Source organism: Aphelocoma coerulescens, chromosome 9, assembly GCF_041296385.1.
Source record: "Aphelocoma coerulescens isolate FSJ_1873_10779 chromosome 9, UR_Acoe_1.0, whole genome shotgun sequence".
In the NCBI taxonomy this organism is placed as follows: domain Eukaryota; kingdom Metazoa; phylum Chordata; class Aves; order Passeriformes; family Corvidae; genus Aphelocoma; species Aphelocoma coerulescens.
In genome coordinates, this window is record NC_091023.1 from 52,080 (window position 1) to 56,681 (window position 4,602).

The window sequence follows — 4,602 nt, forward strand, 5'->3', positions numbered from 1 at the left end:
AAGGTGTGGAGGGGGGCATGGAGCTGCTGTCTCCACCACCTCCTGGAGGTTCTGGAGAGAATGAAGCCAAACTCTCCTGAGAGGTGCACTGCCAAAGGGCAAGAGGCAGCAATTGCAAATTGCAAGAAAAGAAATCCCAGGGCTCCCTGGGGGAAGACAAGGGACAGGCCTGGGAGAGCTGCACAAGGGACAGTGACCTCTTTCTTGAGCTGTGTCAGTGCTTAGAAGTCAGCAGGACAAAGGCCCAGAGCCTGCTGAGGAACCGGGGCAGTTTGATCTGCCCAGAGCAGTTGATAGGAGCACAATACCTCTAGAGCTCTATCCCGACCTGCTGGGGTGGATCTGGGGTACTCTGAGTCACTACGGCCCTTGAGCAGCCACCAAAAGGCACGTCTCCACGCCTTGGGAGACAGCAAATGCAGGACATTGCAGAGAAGCACCAGGTGATCCAGGAATGGGGATAAAAGGTGGGGAAATGCCCTTCATGGCAGCAGAACATTGAGGATATGAGCTCTGTTAACCCTTGAACGCCTGAGTCTGCGGCACCCAGTCCACTGAAGTCCACACTGGGTGACTCAGGTTTGCCTGGAGCTCAGGGATTTTCCCAACTCTTCCACATCACAATGACACCCACGGGCTCTGGGAGACTGATCCAGTGTCCCTTTGAAATGTAAAACGTATGGAATGGGAAACCCCACTCCTGACCCAGAAAAAAGAGCTGTGAGCTTTGGGCTCCCTGCCCTAAGCCTTTCCCCAAAGCTGCCATCCTGGTCTCTGGCCTCTGGGACGAACATGCTGAGCAAAACAGGTCAATGTGGCTGTGGGTCTCTTTCAGGGAAGGACACGGCATCTCTTTGATCACAAAACCAGGCCGTGGCACAGCCTGTGGACCGTAAGCAAATCCCTGTGGCTGTCACTCAGGCCTGCAGGGGACATCCTTCCAGCTGAACATGGGCTTTGCTTGCCACTGAGCTTTGCCACCTCCCTGCAGAGCTAGGTCTCTTCCCCACTATGGGATTGTGCAGTGTTGACTTTCTGCCTCAACTGAGCCACAGTCTTCTGTACATCTGTGATGACCCGTGGAAGTAATGACTCTCAAGATTAGCCTGAGTGCCAGCACTGAAAGCTCCTGAGAGCTGACCTGGGGTGTCTCTCATGGCTGAATTTAACTGTAACTGGAGCCAAATTAACCATCAAGAAGAACAAGTGACAGAAGCAATGGACACTACGCAAATCCATTTAAACTCACCTTACGCACTGGTCTGGAAACTCCAAGTCAAGTGGCCTTAGGAAGCTGGGACACAGATGAATCATTTCCTTGTTGGCTGGTGTGAAACTGGAGAAAAATGCCTGAGATGAAAGAGGCAGGGACTTCACCAGCAGCAAGGCCTCGCAAGTAGCCACTCCCAGGAGCTTGGATGTTTCACGAACAAAGAATGTTTGTGGCCCCACAGGGCTCTGGGACACGGCATAAAAGGCTGCGATGCTCCAGGCTCTGCATCCTCCTCCTCTCTGGCGTGCCTTTCCTCGAGGAACGAGGTAAGCCTGAGTCCGCTCCATCTCTCCCTGTGGGCTGAACTGCTGTCATGGAGGCTGTCCAGGCTGATCCTTGGGCTGCCTCAGCTTGGCCCTGACACAGAACTGTTGAAGGGCCGTCAGCCTTTCCATGGTGGTGGCTGGGGACAGCTGGGAAGAGGGGGCTTTGTTCCAGCAGAAGGGGATCAATGGGGCTCAGCTGCAGGGGTATTTGCCCAGCAGAATTTGCACCTGCCGTGGTGTAGCAAAATGTCTCCAGACATCTCTAACACAGCCATGTCTCTTCTGGACATGGGCTGTGACCCGTCTTTCCACAGGGGCCTTAAAGCCACTGTGCTGGGTCCTATTCCTGAAGTGGGGCGGCCTTCCTGTGCCGTGCCACTCGCAGGGCACGAGGAGGGTTGTGGGAGCTGTAGGCACAGAGCGTGTTTTGAAGACCGCACGTGTCCCTGGAGAGAGCTGAGGGCCAGACAGACTGATCCTGAGGCTGGTTGGCGCTCCCTGCTCTGTGTTGCAGCTTTGCCTCCTGCGCCGAGAGATGTCTTGCTGCAGACCCTGTCCCCCACGGCCCTGCGGCCCCTGTGGCCCAACCCCCCTTGCAAGCAGCTGCAGTGAGCCCTGTGTCGCCCGCTGCGCTGACTCCACGGTGTTCATCGAGCCTTCGCCGGTGGTGGTGACCATGCCGGGCCCCATCCTCACCTCTTTCCCTCAGAGCACAGCCGTGGGATCCTCTCTGTCAGCTGCTGTGGGCAGCTCCCTCAGCAGTGCGGGGGTTCCCATCTCTTCTGGGGGCTCCCTTGGGCTGGGGGGGTCAGGCCTGTGTCTGCCTTTCCCCCGCTGCGGTCAGATCTGCTGAAGCTGGCGGGTCATCCCCTCTGTCCTTGGCAAACGGGCCAATCTCTTTCCCTGCCTGGCCCCCGCACACGTGTCCCTTGGTCTGTGTTCTGTGCCGCTGCTTTTGCTCCTTCTCATTAAAGCCTTTGTGCAGCATGGCTGGAGAGTTGTGGTCGTTTGTTCTCCTCCTCTCTCAGCTACCACCTGCTCTGCCGGGAAGATCCTTCCCTCTCCCATGGCAACAAATATAACCCAATGATGGGGCACTGCCCAGTGTTGGTAGAGCTCCTTGGCACTGACTGCAGAGCAATAGAACAAAATTGGCAGGGAGAAGAAGAAAAGAAAAGCCGCAGAGGAAAGGAGCAAGAAAGGAGCAGGACAAAGGACAAAGGTGGGCATACAAGTAATGCCACACAGAGTAACCTGGTGTTACTGTGGGAATGGTCCAACGTGGAAACAGCTGCCCAAAGAGTGTAGCCCAGTCTCCTGTTATTGGATGCGTCCAACATACAAGCAGGGAGTCCCAGAGCTGCCTCCTGTGCCCACTTTGAGTGGGTGATCTCCACCTCAGCTGCTGTGTGATTCATCCGAGAACATTCCACAAGTGAACCAGGAGCAGAGTAGAGCTGTGAGGGTGTCAGCATGCTGAGGGAACTAAAAGGCCAAGGTCCCACTGAGATTTGAACTCAGATCACTGGATTCAGAGTCCAGAGTGCTCACCATTACACCATGGGACCTCCTGCATAGGTGGCCTCTGGCTCCTGTGCCCAGCCTTGCTCAGCCTTATGCCCCTGGCTGAGCAAGGCTGTCTCTCCATCGCCTTGGACATCTGTTCCAGTGTGGCCAAATTTAGAAATATATCCTCTGAGAGAAGGCACAACTACCCCTTCCCCCCCCCAGGTTCGGGAAAAAATAAATTTTCCTCGAAGGAAAGTGAAGGAGATAAAACTATTTATTTACCAAACACACGGGAAAAGGAAAATAAGGCTAAATAATAAAATGTTTCACTGTGGAGGAAAAACCTGGGAAAGTGTTAAGAGTCCTCCCTTTGGTCTCCTCGGCGCTGGGGCTTGGGCCAGGGCCAGGCCCTCTGTGCCCGGTGGAAAGTCCTCCCGATGTGCTCTGAGGTTGAAAAGCAGTCCAGTAGAAAAGGGAGAAAATCCGGAATTCCAGAGAAGGAAAAACAAAGTCCAAACTCTCAGTCTCTCTCTCCAGAGAACAAGAAGCTGAAAAAAAAACTGGCCAAAAGCTGACTGGAAAAAAAAGAAAGCAAGCTGGGTGCTTCCTCGCTCCCCTGCCGCAGCTGGGAAAAAAAACCAACCTGCTATTTCTGTGTGACCTTGAACAAACTGCAAACTGCCCTGAAAAAGTTTTGCTCAGTTTAGAGGCATAGAAAGACACAGAAATTAATTTCTGGGCATAGGCAGCGATATGGGATACACATCATAAGGTCACCCCAAGACAACATCCATCACCAAGTGCAGCCTTCCTGCAGGGCCTCCAGGCACTCTCTAATCATGCCACCCTTCAGGGCAGCAGCACAGCTCCTTCTGCTGGCCCGGCCTGGCCTCTCTTACAAGTGCCAGGCTGGAAACCTCACACAATCTTGTCTTTCCCAAATTGCAACAAGCTCTTTCTGACTCAGGGCAGGCCTTGGCAAGTCACCTTCACCCAGCAGAAGCCCCCTTGCCTTCTCTTCTCCCGCCCAAACCAGCCCTGCTCCTTAAGGACTAATAAGAGGGAAACATTGCAAAAGGTAAAGAAAGACCCTCTGAGGAACCCAGGAAAGGGGCTGGAGAGGCAAGGAGAAAGGACAGATGAGACACCAAGGGCTGAGCAACGACTGAGCTCCAGTTCCTGTGGGGTAGAGGTTCACTCACGGCCCATGGTGGAGAGCAATGAGGGCAGAGCCCTCTCTGGGAACTCTTCCTTCTCGGAAGGAACTTCACTGCAAGGCATCCCAGGAGGACACAAGTCCAAATGCCTGCTCAAAGCAGTGCTGGAGACAAAGCAAGGAGCTTGGCAGCTCAGTGCCTGAGCCCTGTTGCAACCCCAGCGTGATGCCCAGGCGTGGAGAACCACCAAGATCTCTGCACGACTGGCTCCAGTGGCTCATTGCTCTCTGGGAGTCTCTACAGGATCCAGAGCAGCTCCTGCAGTCTGCTTTTGCCAAGGACGCCCTGGCTCAAAGCCAGTCTGTGCCTGCTGGGCTGGGAGGTGCCCGGAGTGCCG

General features: G+C 54.6%; 1 non-coding gene across 1 annotated transcript; it reads right to left on the reverse strand.

Annotated features, from left to right (window-relative positions):
- Nucleotides 1-3,035: 3,035 nt before the first annotated feature.
- On the reverse strand, nucleotides 3,036-3,107 carry TRNAQ-CUG (transfer RNA glutamine (anticodon CUG)). Its single transcript has one exon. It is a non-coding gene; the product is annotated as a tRNA-Gln (tRNA).
- Nucleotides 3,108-4,602: the final 1,495 nt, after the last annotated feature.